The 17,561-nt window shown below is 32.9% G+C and overlaps 1 pseudogene; it reads right to left on the bottom strand.

The window, feature by feature from the left end:
• Nucleotides 1-1,986: 1,986 nt before the first annotated feature.
• Nucleotides 1,987-5,505, bottom strand: LOC120067486 (annotated as a pseudogene).
• Nucleotides 5,506-17,561: the final 12,056 nt, after the last annotated feature.

The raw sequence follows: 17,561 nt of genomic DNA, 5'->3' as shown, positions 1-17,561 counted from the left end.
AAGGAAATTTTCGACCAATAGATTTCTACAGAGATTTCCAGAATTAGGAAAAAAAATATTCTGCCTATAAATTCCAAGTTAGGAAAATAAAAAAACTTGCAGTAATTAGACATGTCTGAGGTAAATGTTTAAGACATCATTTATAACAAGTGCAAAAACCGTCAGAAGTTGCCTTAGAAAAATATAGAGATAATCAGTATATCTCCGACAAAATAGATAAATTCGAGTTATGTAAACAAACATCCAATTTACTATTCAAGTTCTCTAGAGTTTAGAGAGACAAATTGAAGGAAGAAAACATATATCTACAGGGAAAATTCATTGATGGTTGTATCCATAGCAGAAAGAAGAAGAAGACATAGGGAAAAAATAAGGAAATTAGAGAAAAAAAATAGAATTTAGGAAAGAAACACACGATAGCTAGGAAAATATTTTTAAAAAAAGTCATATCTACAAATTGGAAAAGTGTTGACACATCTGCCATATCCTATTCTTAAATAGCCACCCATTACAATTACTCTTATATTAATTGTATCATATGCAATAAACATATATTTCTCTAAATTAATTTGAACATTTAAAATTATTCTTTCAAAACTTTTAGTCCTTGTTAATCTATTGTGAGCTCGCAAGGGGACCTAATGGACATATAAATTATAAGTTCCAATGATCCGAAATTAATTAATTAAACTCTTTAATTGAATTAATCAACATTCATTAAGGACAAACCACTATAGATCCATAGTTGCACTCCTATGCACGATAAGACATGTTGCGTCTATGGATATTATCATTACTCGTAGGTCGATTCTTCACAAGTTGTTCGTAATTACATTTAGATCAAATGTCTGTTTTACTTCTATAATTACCTCTATATCCTTGAGTTCATCCATTAATGAACAATTCTTTTATGGTCATACCATAAACCAAGTCCTTCTGAGCCAATGAGAGGGTGGGACCCTATTGTTCAAATCCCAAAGTCAGCACTTAAGGGAACTACTCATCTACTAACCTAAAACGGGAAGAAGTAAATTTCATCTTATGAAATTAGGTTCCCAGATCCCTATTCGACTAAGTTCGTCCTCAAAATGGTAGGCTTATTGAGTCAGTGACTCGGGCCACTCTCACTCATGCAAGTCAAAGGATGAGTCTTAATAGGCAGGAGTTCATAACTCACTCAAGATTCAAATCGAGCTACATATGATCATCCAATAAAATATTAATTTATTCAATTAACGAAGTTACAAAGATTGATTAATTATTTTGCAGTCCAGTCTTATACACACTCTTTATATAGGATACCTCACATACATGTCTCCACATTCCACATGAATGATTTGGATCAAATCGTTTGTAACACTTATAAGGTGAGTTGTGTCCATAGTGTCACCAAGATAAGCCACCCAACCTTATCCATATACGATACACCATTTAGGTTATTACTTGAACATGATGGATAATTCAAGCTTCTTATAAATATCTATATGGATAATTCGGTTAAATATCTATATGTCAACTACGTACTATTCAAGTTTCTTATAAATAATGTTGGATTTTTGCTGTAATAGATAATTCATTATTGTATATTTAATAAATAAATTAAATACTATATTAAATAACTAATTAACTACAAAGTTTTATGACATAAATCCCAACAACTAGGTATACAATTGACAGTGTTAGGAAGAAATTATCGGTATACAATGTATAATAATGCAACTATGTGTACAATTGATTGAAAGAATAATTTTGAACTATTTCATGAATTCAAAATGGGAAGATGAAGAGAAGAAAAATTTTATGCGAACTAAGGGAAAATGAAAGGTATAAATTTAAAAATCAAAAAACAAAAAAACAAAAAAAAGGGGAAATCAAAACCTTGAAACGTGGGGGAAACGTTGAAAAGTGAAAAAATCCAAAAACTAAGGAAAAAAAAGTATAAACGTTTTTTTAAAAAAAAAAAAAAGAAAAGAAAAAAGAAAAGAAAAGAAAGAGAAAGAGAATGCAAAACCTTGAAAAGTGGGTGGCGATTGTTAATTATTTTTTTAACTCGTAAGAGACGTCAACTCTAACAAAAAGTATGTTATTAAAAAAATAATAATACATAGACCAATAAATGTGTGACACGTGGTTAGACTGCAAAAATAGCATAGGTGATATTATTAAACAAGGGGATCCACAGCCCGGGATCAAGGCATCAAAGCAACAAGCACAAGCAAAGACAATGCAACAAAACCAAAACAAAACCAACAAGATAAGATCAGAACAAAACCAACATAAAAATGCAAACTCGCAAACCACCATGGAGAAAGCTAGAGAAAAGAACCTAAAACCCCACAAACAAAGGACAATAGCAAAACAAAGAACCACGAAAAGTTTAAAAAGAAAAAACATCCGTAAACACACTAGATAAGAAGATCAACCCGCCAGGAAGCAGCACGAGCACGAACCATAGACACCATAAGGTGAACCGAGCAGACACCGACCTCGGTTGACCTCCATGTAGCCGCCGATTACGCTCCTGCTAGATGTAGTATATGGAAGCACACCAAAACACAAAACAACTTAACTGCACACCCTTTTACCCAGCCCACTCAGCACAACCAAACTCAACTCTACATCCCAACCCGCCACCCGATGCGAAGAACCCAACTAACGCAACACACCAACCACACCTCTCTCCCAAACCCATACTTAAAAAATAAATGATCCCGTGACTCCATACTCCCCACATAGAAGACAACACACCACCCAACTCCTCAACCAATCCTGCCACCCGCGCCCACAAAATACCAGCCTAAGATACCTACGGACGACGATGACGCAAACTCTCCTACGCACTAGCGATAGAAAACCGACCACTAGCATCTGGTACCCAAACCCAATAATCCTCCCCCCTCACCCTAGGCCCCATCGCCTAATAAGGCCCAGATCTCAAACAGCTCCCAAGATACTATAAGCCACCTCCAACCTCCCTCACCATCCATGAACTCCGACAACCGCGCCTCCAAACTACTCCCTGCATTAGCATCCACCATAGACCCGTATGAATCCAGAATCACGCCCCCCGGCAACCAAGGATCACACCAGACAAAACGAGACCATCTATCACCGATCATCAAACAAACTAGATGCTTGAATCTATATCTATTTCGCAAGATAGCGTTCAAGCACCAAGACCTCCCAACCTCACTCGAAAAAGCCAACAAAGACCGCCCACGCAAAATATACGCCTCCACCCACGCCACTTATAATGATCCTGATTTAATTAAGAGAAGCCAGAACAGCTTCATAATAGCAGCCTGATTCCAAGAGGCCACATATATACTACGTTATATATATTAATTACATGTGGGATTTGATAAAAATATCCTAAATATAAATAATATATTAATATAATTCAATCACATGTATGTCTTGGATCTAAAGTAAAAATGATTGAATGCAAAAGAGAAAAGCTTTCTTTGGGTGCAAAGCCTTTAGTTAATAAACTAGAGTACTAAGCACTCACCTAAAAAAATCAATATCAAAATTACAGACACTTCATTTTTATTATTATAATTTTATACCAGGATTCTTAATATAGAAAGCAAAAAGTATTGACCAAAATATAAAAATCAAAGTTAGTAAAGAAGTTAGTCAATCAATAATGCAAAATAAATAAATAAAATGAAGACTATCTATAATGAAGAGAGAAAATGTCATTATGGAAAAATACCTTTGCTTTGTTTCTCTTGAATTGAGCTCTGTCTATCATATTATTTGGAATAGTTTTCTTTTTCTTTTTCTCTTTTCAGAAGGATCTCCCAAATCTTCATGTTCTTTAGTTTTCTCAGGCCATATATGAGTGGGTCCCCAGGTATCTGCTAACATATAAACATATGGATGAAAGAATTACAGGTAGACATGGCAGCAAGTTGAAGATTTCAACACTTCACAAATCCATACATACAAGCACAAGCAAGGCAAGGGAGAATTTAATCCAAAAATAACAAAAATTTGATGGCCAACAGTAACACAAAATACCATTTTGGATTTACATAATTGAACTTCGAGAACTTCAAATTCACTGCATATTTTAGAAAAGCAAAATGAACCAAGCATATGATAAGGAAACATAACTTTTTAAGGTAAGAAACCGAGCTTTCATTGAATAAAAAGGTCCCAAAACAGAAACTACAAGAAGGAACTCCAAACCAACAAAATCAAACCAATATCACAATTGCAAAAAGGCATAGTGACCGATGCCCACAAGGAGACATTTAACTTCACCACTTCCCAAACCTCATCACACGGCATCTCCGCCCCACTAAAGATTCTATTGTACCCCTCGAGCCAAACAGCCCACAAAATAGCCAAAAAAGAAAAGACATGAAAGAAAAGAAAAGAAAAAAAATGGCATGCCACAAAACTCTTCTCCATTTTATTTTATGAACTATTTATAAACAGTAGGGTTACATATAATAAGAAAGCAGAAATTAGAAACATTGTGTGTATAAGTTGCAACTGTGAAATAATCATAAGTTGCAATTATGAAATAATTATAAGAAAGCAGAAATTATAAACTAGGCCAGAAATGATCATAAGTTGCAATTGTGAAATAATCAAAGTTGAAGCAAACGAAAAGAGTATAAGTGTAATGGAAAACTAACATTTGTGTGTATAAGTTCATGAAATACACTAACCTGTAGAAGCTGCTTCCTAAAATTAGCATCTTGAGTGGCAACAAAGAAATGCCACTTTTTCTTTGCACATGGTTGCATCTAAAACCACAAACCACAGTGTAATTTCAATTTTCAACTCAGAAAAGATTAAAGACAGAATTGAGAAACTATTCAAGTTCAAGGATGGCAAAAAGACATATGTGGCTGACCTCGCAGTGAACAACTAATGAGCTGCTTCAAACGATCGAGAGTATGATTGGCCAAGGACCCTCAATTCTAAGCGTATACACCTGCAAACCAAAACCAAAACCACGAGATAATGACACTAACGAACAAATCAATAAAAGAACAAACCTAGTGGCTAAAAGCGTAACTCTATCTCCAACAATTTCAGCAAAGGCATCATCAGCGGGCATCATCCGATTGGAGATGAGGTAGTGGATAAAATTACCATCACATAATATCTTGAATGGAGGCTGGAATCCACATCAAGTGGTGTAGAAAGTCACAGCTCTCCGTTCACGCTTTTGTTTTTCGATTCCTTTCTACAAGAATCAACAAATAAAACAAAGAACAAAGAAACTTTGAAATTTGAATAAATTTGATTTTAAATCGTGTTTCATTAGAACTTTTTTCCAAATCTTCTTGTTTCATTAAATCTTGCATTTGATTCCTTACTTACTTGCACTGGTATTGGTTCCACAGACTCGATTTGCATTCCCAAATTATCCAACATCGCATGGATATCGGCGATGCTTTTCTTCACTTCTCCCATGGAACCTTCCAGTGCAAGCAACCGACCAGCCAGAGAAAATACTTCAGCCGCGAGATTCTCAGCCATCGAAGATCTTGCTCGATTAGGAAAGAAGTTCTAATATTAACAGAGATAGGTAACTTCGATTGCTCGGAGAGGCGAGAGAGAGTGTGAAAGGGAGGGCGCGATTTGCAATTACCCCGTCGGCGGTAGTCGTCACGATTTCCTTTTCCAAGCTGCGACCCCTAACTGATACTTGACTTGCACATCTCGTAGCCACCTTGGCGCTTACTCATATCCACACAACAGCCCTGTCATTACGGGCTGTTTGGGGGTCTAATAATCTCAATATTTGGAAGTTCATTATCCTATCTCACCAATTTTAATTATTTATGGGCCCATTTTCGAAATATATTTCGTATCTCATCGTCATTTTTCCGTATATCATATGTCACCGTTTCTCTCAATTACACTCGATCATACTCAATTATGCTTGAACATTCTCGATCATACTCGATTATGGTTGATCATACTCGATCGTTCATACTTGATTATGTTTGAATATACTCGATCATACGCGATCATACTCGCGTATTTTGCACGTTTTCAATATTATGCATTATTAGTTACCTCATTTATTAAACTATCCACCAACTTTAGTAATGATTGTTCTGATTGTTTGCTGATTTTATTCCACTTGTGTATTTCCACTATCCATTCAACCACTTTATTAATGACTCAACCAATTTATTAATTGGATTTGAGTTCATTCATGATGTAAACCTGGTCACACTTTATTTTTTAATATATGTTGGGTTGTTATTAATGTTCAACAATCACCCTTGTCCCTTCACTTTTCCTATATAAGTCCTTCTCTATTTGCTGAGAGCCTCACTATCTAAGATTTATTTTGTCAATCCAGTGAGTTGTTTAACTTCGGTTTCTCCTTTTCTACTTTCAAATGTTTAGTTCTGTTATTTTCATATTATTAAGTTTCGAACTTTTGGTTGTTTGGTGGGTAGTAGGATGTCTCCTTGTGCTTTGATCCGGCAACCCGTGGACTCAATCCATATAGTACTTCATAGAAGTAACATAGGTACTTCTCTATTCAAACTAGTTCTCTTCCTACCTTATAAGTATTTCTAGATTTGTTATAACTTCTTTTTATTGTTTTGTTATGCAGCCCAAACTAATACGGACTATTCAATTAGTTTGAGGTTGGTGTATTACTTTTTTTTTTTTGTATTCCCATATATTCCATTTCAGTTGCATTTTTTTTTTATTAATTTTGGTGTGCTACTTATACAATTGATATATTACACAGATTGTTTGACACTTTTTGGTGTTATTAATTTTTAAAAATTTTTTTATGAGTATTTGCATTGTCTTTATTTATTTTTAATGTTTACATGCTTCTTAATATTGAAGTTACCTAAGTTACCTTGCAAAAGTGTGAGTTTTTTATTTTTGGAAGATTGAACAATAAAAATATAACTTAATAATTAATAAATATAAATATATTACTTAGACTTAATAAATTTCAATATTTAATATAATCATTTTTAATTATTTTAATATAAATTATCAATGTAACTATTTTTAATTATTTTAATATAAAATTGAACTGTATACCATATATTGAGATTGGAAAGAATTAAAAAAAATGTAATCAATGTCTTATTCCAAATAGGATGAATACAATAATTTGATTATAAGATTTTTTAAAAAAATAGTGTTCATACAGGCAAATTATTATAGAGTACAAAAACTGAACCAGATAATACTCACATAACAACTCTGCACAGACATATGAACTCAGACATAACAACTCTGCACATCTAAATACAGACATTAGAACTTTCCACATCCTATATCATCTTAGTGTCCCAAACAGTCTCTACATGTCATGAAAATGAAATTGAATCAATATATTAAAAGGAAAAAGAAACATGTCAAATCTATTTGATATATAAGAAACTATCTATCTTGGGAGACTTCTGCATATGAACAGGTAAAGTGAGACTAGTCGTTTGCATATGAATTGTCTCCTGATCTTTTTAAACTTAAAACTTTTGCATGTGTGCAGAACTTTCTTCTTTCTTTACTTCATCTGCATTTGACTTTTGAAGGAGGCAGTGGCGACAAAGAGCCCCCAACAAACCCATCTCGACCTTTAGGTTTTGTTGATGCTCTGCTCCAATTCATTTATGCAGTTCCCCATCTCATCGAGTATATTCAAGTTAAAGAAAGCTTATTTATTATAAGTTATTACAGTAAAGCTATCCTACAAACTACTTATTTTCCAATGAATCTGAAGCCCAAAGTTGTATTAAAAATGGTCTGTAACCTATCTTGTTGCATAAAGAAGATTTTGTTAGACATAAATTTTTCTGTCAGAAACTTGCACTAATTGAAATTATTTTACACTTGGAAAAAAAAGTTAATACCAATTTAAGGATAAACAGTTGTGAAACAATTAAGAAGGTCTTACGAGTCAAATTTTAGACAGAATGAAGTATTCATCAAAACGAAAATGATAGACTTCATTGAATCAACCTTTCAATAAATTAGAGCTGACTATCAAATAGGGAAAAACAAAGAGAATAAACTAAAGAAAATGAACTCGCAAAAATGGTCAGATAAACCTTTCACTTCTCTAATATCACATCATACATAAATCTAAGGATTGTGTAGAAGATGAGGAATGAAAATGAGTTCTATAAAATCTAAAGAACCATTTTAAAATATAGAGTAATTACATACAATTACAAGATAAAAACAACCAAACATATAGTTAAACCCATATTTTTAATAGAATCATATCAATGAAATGAAGCAAAAACAAGACAAAAGAAAATGGCATACCATTAGCAAGAGATCCAACAAAAAAATCTAAAGGGTTCATAAGCATTGGATAATGTAATATAAATTTTTTGTGAGAAAAATTTGGAGCAAGCATTAATACACTAGTATTATGAAAAAAGCAATACAAAACTGCATATGTTTCCAAAAGATTCTAGTAAATGTTTAAATATGTCTAACCAAAGAAGCCTAATCCACGTTCAAATTAGTAATCACGTCAGGCCTAAAAATCATTATGATGCATTTTTACAAATAAGGACTTCTAATTAAAACCTATTTAGCTAGGATAAGATGGTTAATTTTACAAATTAGCCTCACAAATCAATTATAAACCTACATAAACTCCTATCTCTTAATCAAAATTCAAACACAACATATACAAGTCCACGGCTTCCTATTGCATAGACTTCACTAAAATAAAGTGAATTTAAAATTTGTGTTTAGTATGTTTATATCGTAGAAATTTGTTGTGTTTTAAGATTAGGAAAAAAAAATAAAGCATTTTTTAGTGTTAAAAACTTTAGGAAAATATGTGTATAAACTCAAGACAAAATCAATTTCGTTTAGAAAAACTGCACTAGATATCTCAACTCAACTTAATTCATGTATCCCAAATATAGATTTTCTGACTCAACTCAATTCAACTTAGCACCCAAAAACGAACATTTCAACTCTTTCAACTCAACTTTGCACCTCATACACAAACAATCTAACTCTATAGATAATCTAACTTCCACTATATTAATCACCAACTCAACACTGTGTGCAAACATCCCCTAAATGTTGTTACAATCTGTTGATACCAACTCCTCTAATGGATATTATTGATGCAATTACAAAGAAATATTTATCTGATGGACTCCCTCTTCAGTGACTTACAAACAACTTAATTACTCTTCAATTTCAACTTAGACTCCTACTAAAATTGAGCTCACATCACTTCTACAATAAATCTTATCCAAGCTTTGTATGAGATCCTTTTAATACAACATACTTAGACTCTCCCTAAGTCTGATATCCCCTCACCTTCATAAGCAAGACGAGGATGCTGCTACAAAGTTGTCGGGGGGTGCGAACGTCGTGGGTGTTGGTCAGAGCTCGTGGTCACAACATCTGATTCGCATTCAAGGTGGTCGTCTTTGTTATGGTCGTAGTTGTCGAAGGAGGGAAGCGTCATTGTCGCTAGAACTTCAAGTTCGCATGGTAGATGAAGAAGCACGTAGATGAAGACAAGAATGGTATGCCGAAGGGACTAACTGCTTGTTCATGAGTAGCTACTGTCGTCACCAGAAGAGGATGATTTGGCTAAGTTAAGATGCTAAACATAAAATTCTAATTTTTTGAATTAGAAATAGTACCTGAGAAGTCCCAAAAAATTTAAAATTTATAGATTGAAAGAAATTTAACGGCATAATTTATACCAAAATTAGGCTAATTTTATTACGCAAAGTGTTACATTCTATATAGGGCACTCCACTTAAAATATGAAAAAAAGTAGGAAAGATATTAAAAAAAAGGAAAATTACCATAAATAACATATGGAAGTTTTTATCTTACAAAACTAGCACCACTTTTTAAAACTCATTTAAATAATTTTTCAGTCTATCTTGGGCGACCACATACATTTAGATAAAAAATAAAAATAAAATAAAATAAATCTAACTTATTAATTGTTTTGGGTCATCTCGACTAGATTACACCGAGATTCTACTAATTTTTTCAAATATCTCTAATCTTCCCAAATCTTATATATTTTCAAATTTTCTCCAGATTCGTAAATGTTCGCACAGAATATTATTTCGTGGACTTAAACTTTTATTTGTATTAATTTTGTGGAAAGTGAGTTCAATCTCTAATATATAATATTTTGACGCTTTCAAAATAAATTATAATCTTTAAGTTGATATCAATCTTTGGGCTTGTTGATCTTTTTGAACGATCGGTCTTTGGGCTTGTTGATCTTCTTAAACGATCGGTCTTTGGGCTTGTTGATCTTCTTAAACGATCGGCCTCTGAGCTTGTTGATCTTCTTGAATGATCGGCCTTTGGGCTTGTTGATCTTCTTGAACAATCGGCATTTGGGCTTGTTGATCTTGGATACCGGCCTTGATCTTCTTAGATATCGGCCTTTGGGCTTGATGATCTTCTTAGATATCAGCCTTTGAGCTTGTTGATCTTCTTGGACGATCGTTCTTTGGGCTTGATGATCTTCTTGGAGGATTAGTGTTCGCGAGGCTTCCGAAGAAACTTGTTTCGTGAAGTTGAACTTGAGTTGATGTTGATGTTGATTTAACGTGATGTGGTTCGATCTCTAGTACTTGATCCTCTGATTCTCTTTCAGTTGAATGCGTACACTTGATTTGAAGAAGCGAAACGCGTGATGATCTTGGAGTTGAAGTCTTTGAAGAATGCCTAAATCTCCGAAGGACTTCAGTCTTCAGGTGTGGTAAGCTTTAGGAGTCCTCCGAGTTGTTGGGAGAATTCTCTCTATGCTCTCTAGAATGTAGAATTCCTAACCTCTCCAGATGGGGAGAGCTTCTCTATTTATAGAGTTCACAAGTGGACTTAGGCTTGGCCCTGAAGATATAGTCAGTTTGTTGAGCTTCAAATAGTTGTTCTTCTGAATTTGAGAACTTCAATCTTCAAAGCTTAAGAAGCTTCGGTCTTCAGCATTTGAGAGCTCGAGTCTTTGATCTTGGGAGCTTAAATCTTCAAAGCTTTAATATATATTATGATCTTCAGAGCTTTGATATCATCTGATGTCTTCTGATCTTTAGAGCTTTAGTGACTTCTGATCTTCAAATCTTTGGAGGAGTTATGTTCTTCAGATCCTTGCTTCAGAGAGCTTTTGCCTTCAATTCTTCCAACCTCTTCCCAAATAGAGAGATAATGCCTCTATTTATAGAGATTTCTCATGGCCCTTACATGGGCTTGAGCCTAATTACTTTACTGGTCCAAAATTGGGTTTGGGCTAAAGTTGAGTGTGGGCCCATTTGTTGTTGGGCCGAAATACTGGACTTGAACTTAATCTTTAGTTTAGCCCAAAATTTCACAATGGTTTGAATTGGTTTGGGCCCGAGCGACTTTAATTACTCGGCCCAATCCAACTTATAACTTTTTCAATAGGCTCGGGTTTTCATTGATGATGTGGCAACTTGTGATTCGCCGAAATTTCCCATTCAACAATAAGTATTATATCAAAATATTACGTAATTTTTCAAATCTTTAGCCCAATTTCTAACTTCTAAATCAATTTTCCCATTATCCAAATCTTTAGCCAAATTTCTAATTTTCAAATCAATTTACCAATTATCCAAATTATTCTTTTAAGTGATTGCATTTTATTTGTTCAATTTTTTAGAAATATTAAATTTCCCAATATATATATATATATATATTAATCTCGAATAGATTAACACCGAGATTGGTGAATTCTCTAGCAGATTAATATAGAGATTTTATATATTTTCTACATCTTACTTCTTTTGACAAAATTTAATATTTTCCAAAATTTAAAAACCAAAATGCAATCATCATCGGAAGGAATCTATTTGGTGAATTCATTTGGAATTTTACCAATTAGTCAAAAAAGACGTCCTTCTAACTTGATAGCCATAAAGGATATCATTGATAGCTAATATCTTTCTGTTGCTATTAATGTCTTATGTAATGTAGTATTTGAGATGAAATGACTCCTCGAGATTGTTTGATTGTGCATAAAAGTTTTAATTGATAGCATAATATCACAGTGTATAAAAATTTTGATACAATAATCAAATTTGATGATTAGCTTGTTGGTGTTAAGTCACATGAGTTAGGCAATCCCATACTTGTAAATATTTTAAAAAGGTACTATACTTTTTTTTTTTTTTTCTTTATTGTTCTATCTATTACAAATATCTGAAGACAAAAATGTTGCGTCAACCCATTTCTATATTTTCTATAATGTTCGAAAAAATTGTATCTCGACTTCAAATGACTCAAGTAAATATTCTGCCAAATTCAACCCTACAACATTTATCGATTTGGCAATAAGCATTAGAATCTTTATTCTTTACCAATTTCTCCCATTTTTATAATTTATTTCATAAAAGATATTTTAAAAATCTCTCTAAATTTAGTAAATGATCAGTTATCCAAAAATAACAAATAAAAAAAATCATTTGGCCAAAATTGGTCAATTTATGATCCCTTTCAAAGTTTGATCTCCCAACCTAAGGGCCTATTTTGTTGGTGTCTGGTTTTTTTCTATAAATTTCATTGTTTTATTATTTCAAAATTCTTGATGATTTTGAAAAATAAATAAAATAATTTTAAAAATTTTATTCTTATTTTTAGAATTTGATTAAGAATTCTAGTGTTTCTTCAAAAAAAAATGTCAAAACCATATTATGAAATTTAGGAAAAAATAAGCAAATAAATCTAAGTTATTCTTTAGACCTAGATGATTTTGATCATCATTCTATACTTTCGTTTATTTAAATCGATACATTTGCAAGTTATTACTCTTTCACGGTAGTCCTAAGACTTGGAAATTATGTTGATTTGTTTTGAATAACTATTATTTTATAATTATATGATATTGACATTGTTACTTGGTATTAAAATGTATCTTTTGGGTCGAAAAACTTCATGTCTAACCTAATCCTCAAAAGTTTAAACCGAATCAAATTCGTTAGAATATGGATATAATTTGACATCAAAGCATTCTTTTGGTACCGTATTAAATATTTTTTACATATAACCCAACAAATTAATTGTAGAATATTCAAAAGTTCTCACTAAACTTGAAAAGGAATGTCAACATCGCTCTTTTTCTGATTGGTTTTGTAATAAAAGTTTCAATTTAGATCGGGATTGGTTTCCTAAACTTTTAATGAAATATTAATTTAATAAATTATTATAATTAATAATGAAGAAAAATAGTTGGAATCTGAACCATCAGAAGCCAAACAGTCAAACTATGTAACGTTGTAACGTTGTTCGCAACGTCGCGAGGCTCCGCGCAGCTCATTTACCCGTTCATCCGTAATACTCCATTCTTGCTCCATTTTCCACCAAATCGAAGCCATAACTTGATCACGATCGACATGGACATCAAATACAGACTCGATAGCTTATAAAAAATTGCTCAAAACAACGGGCCCTTTACATATTGAATCTTTAACGAATAGTAAAAAGCTAAAACCAATCTCGAAAACATCTAAATGAGCATAACTCATTCAACATAAAATTATGCAGAATTAATAATTCCACCATTATTCTGTATACATTTGAAAATAAAAACTAGGACAAAAACGCACGATCTGATACCAACTGAAAGGATACACGAGTATCCATTGCGAAAAAAGATTGCGTCCTAATTTTAATTTTGTTGGGGTCGATGCCCTAAATCTCGTAGGGTCTTGTAGTTTGTAAATATTTGTATGAACAAATGTATTGTGATTTATAATATGAGATATTTTATTCACTTCAGTCTATGAAATATGAGATATTTTAGTTGCATTAACCACAAACCAATAAACTAAGATCCCTGATTATCGTTGTAACTTAAGCACGTATGTGGAGACATACAAGTGGATCGTGCTTTAAGTGATAATCTAAATGGTTTGTAGTATATGGATAAATGAGGGAAACCTTACCCTGGTGACACTACAGATACGGCCAGCTTTGTAGATGTTACAAGTGTTGTAAAGTGCTACAAATGATCTGATCCTGATCATTCATGTGGAGACATGTGAGCGGGAGTATCCTATACAAAGGAGTTTGTATAAGACCGGACCACGAAATGTTTGGTCTCATTATATAACGTCGTTCATGACAGAGACTTTCATTTCACTAGGATAACCATAGGTAACATGACCTTAATCCTGAGTGAGTTAGGAACTCCTGCCTATGAGGGCAGTCCTTTGATTTGCATAGGTGCGAGTGGCCAGATCGCCGACTCAAACCTACTACTTTGGGGATTCGTCTGATTGGGGAGCTGGGAACTCAGCTACACAAGACGGAATTCACTCTTTCCCCGAAGTAGGGGTAAGTAGATAAATTGCTCCCTTAAGGACTGATTCTAGGGCTTGAACAATATAGCGTCACACCTTCTCTTAGCCCGAGAAGAGTTCACTCATAATAGGATTATGATGTATTATTCATTAGAGGAATCAGTGGTACTTAAGGAGTTAAATATAACAACAGGGGCAAAATGGTAAATTGGCCCAACTGTACTTACGAACGATTTGTGAAAGACCATCGTACTGTTGATTGGTTATATCCAATAGACATAAAAATATATTTATAGTGCGAAGAGTGCAGCTATCGGTCTTTAGTGGAGTGCCCGACAGTTAACGGATGGTGGATATCGTGATTAAAGAGTTTAGTCAGTTATTCACGTACCATTGGAGCTTCAAGCTATAGGTTCATAAGGTCTCTTTGGTAGCTCAATGGATTCATGTTGAGAATCAATTTTTGGGTTAATTTGAGGTATTCAAATTAACAAGAGAGAATTTGATTATATATGATATAATTAAATTGATTCAATTACATATGATATAATTGATTTGATGTATTAGATACATTAATTGGAGGAATTAATATAAATATGATTTATATTAAATGCAATAAAGGAGAACTATAGTTTATATGTTGCATATGATATGATATTAAAACTATAGGTTATAATATAATATGATAAATTAGTTATCATATTTATTTATAATTAAATCAATTATAAGATAATTGATTTTTGGTTTTATCTCCTAATAACTGAATAAGTGGAAAGTTATAATCAGTTTTAATAACTTATGGATAAAATGAAAATCGTTTTCATTTTTTCAGAAGACAACGCATTCGTATCGGGTAAAGAGAAAAAGCTATGCAATAGCTTTAAGAGAGAAAATGATCAAGGAACAAGTAACCTATACTCGCTACTAAACGATTGAGTACCCAGTCTAAACGATAGACTTCTCCCTTCTCCTACTTACTCAATCATCCAGTTCCTTCTTCCCTCTACCAAACCCATACAGAGCCCACACCTCCTGGATTCTCACACTGAGAATACCAAGGTAACCGAGTGGTGGTGTCGAGTTTCTTGTTCGAGGGTTGAGGATCGAGTTTTACTCGATTATGTTCGAGGATCTACCGGTTCGAGTTGGCTAGGTTTGTTCGTTGGGTTCGTGCTTGATCGAGTTTGCTTAGACACTAGGCTGATTGATCGATGGTATACTAGAAGAAAAGTTCTTCAAAGGTTTGTCTTACTCGATCCTTTTGTATTTAACTTAAAAGCATGTTGTAATTTACTCGATGATGCATAACTGTTGTTATCTGATTGTAAATATTCTTGTTCTTTCATAATGGGATTTGGAACGATCTGCTTCCGCTTAATGGTTCTTTTGTTTAAGAGTTCCTTCAAGTTTTGCATAATGCGCAAAGAATATATGTGATGAAAGCAAAATAGACATGATCAATTAAGAATATATATATATACATACATATAAAAAAAGAAGAAGAAAAGATTCGAAAAACATACCCTTAAAAACTAGTCTCTTCACGATTCCCTCTCCAAAAACTTCGAACATGAACAATAAAAAAAAACACAGCAACAAGTGTTCAAAACCAACAGACGCCACCACGTAGAGACCTCGATATTCTTGGGGTAGAGAACCATAGAGAATTTGCGAGCTTCTTTGAATAATTTAGAGAGGGAATAATTTTGTTTGGAGAGAAAAACACTTTTCCAAAACTTCAACAACTTCAATATTTTCAACCCCTTACAACTCCAACACATTTTGGAGTATTTATAATAGTAAAAGTGGAAGATGAAAGAACCTTTCTTTTCATCTTCCACATAATAATGAGAGAATTTATTGAATAAAATGAAAGGTTTATAAATTATTTGAAGAAAATGAAAGGTTTATGTAATTAAAAATACATATAATTAAATAAAACTTATTTTCATTTAATTAATATATACTTTAATTAACAACCTATTTTATGTAATTAAAAAACATACATGTAATTAAATAAAAACTAATTTTTATTTAATGATATATATATAATATATATATATATTAATTTAATATTATATATGTGTGTGTATAACAAATTCTTTCAAATATTTAATATGTATCAAATTCATATTAAGGTCGCTTTTTTTTCTCTTTCAAATTATATCTCATACAATTTTATTTAAATAATTCCTTTTATTAATTTGAACAATTCAGGTTAATCTGAATTAATCTGATTCTCATGTTATCCCAATTGAGCTAACGAGAGGACCTTATAAACCTATAGTTTGAAGCTCCAATGGTACTCGATTAATTAATCAAACTCTTTGATTAAATTTATCAACTTCTATTAATTGTCGATCACTCCACTAAAGACTGACAGCTACACTTTTCGCACTACAAATATATTTCTATGTCAATTGGATATAACCAATCAACGATGTACTGACCCTTCATAAATTGCTCGTAACTCAGTTGGGCTAAAATTACTGTTTTGCCCATCTAGTTACATCTAATTCCTTAAGTACCAATGATCCCTCTAGTGAACAATAAGTCATAGTCTAACTATGACCAAACCCCTCTCGGGCCAGGAGAGGGTGTGATGTCACATTGTTCAAGCCCCGGAATTAGCTCTTAAGAGAGCAATTTATCTAAAGTCTCTAATTATAGAGAATGAGTGAACTTCTTCTTGTGTAATTGTGTTCCCAACTCCCTAATCAAACTAATCCCCAAAATGGTAGGCATATTGAGTCGGCAAAACCGACCACTCTCACCCATACAAATCAAAGGATCGCTTTCATAGGCAAGAGTTCACAACTTACTCAAGATTCAGATCAAGTCACCTATGGTCATCCTGATGAAATGTAAGTCTCATCTATCAACGGTGTTATATAGAGAGACTATACATTTCGTGGTCAGGTCATACAAACTTTTTGCATAGAACACCCCTACTCACATAGACACACATGAATGATTAAGATCACATCATTTGTAGCACTTTACAACAACTGTAACAACTACAAAGCAAGTCGTATTTGTAGTATCACCAGGATAAGGTACCCAGCTTTATCTATCTACTACAGACTGTTTAGGTTATCACTTAATCATGATTCGCATATATGTCTCTACAAACATGTTTAAGTTTTAGAAAATAACTCTAGACCTTAGTTTATTGGTTTTTATGGATAAATATAACTAAATGATAAATAAGATACCTCTTTATTTTTATTAGATAAATAAATTGTTTGTACAATACAATTACAACTACAAGACCCACGAGAT

This window comes from Benincasa hispida, chromosome 12 (genome assembly GCF_009727055.1).
Source record: "Benincasa hispida cultivar B227 chromosome 12, ASM972705v1, whole genome shotgun sequence".
Taxonomy (NCBI): domain Eukaryota; kingdom Viridiplantae; phylum Streptophyta; class Magnoliopsida; order Cucurbitales; family Cucurbitaceae; genus Benincasa; species Benincasa hispida.
The sequence above is the reverse complement of the archived record's forward strand: the minus strand, read 5'-3'. Positions and strand labels throughout refer to the sequence as shown.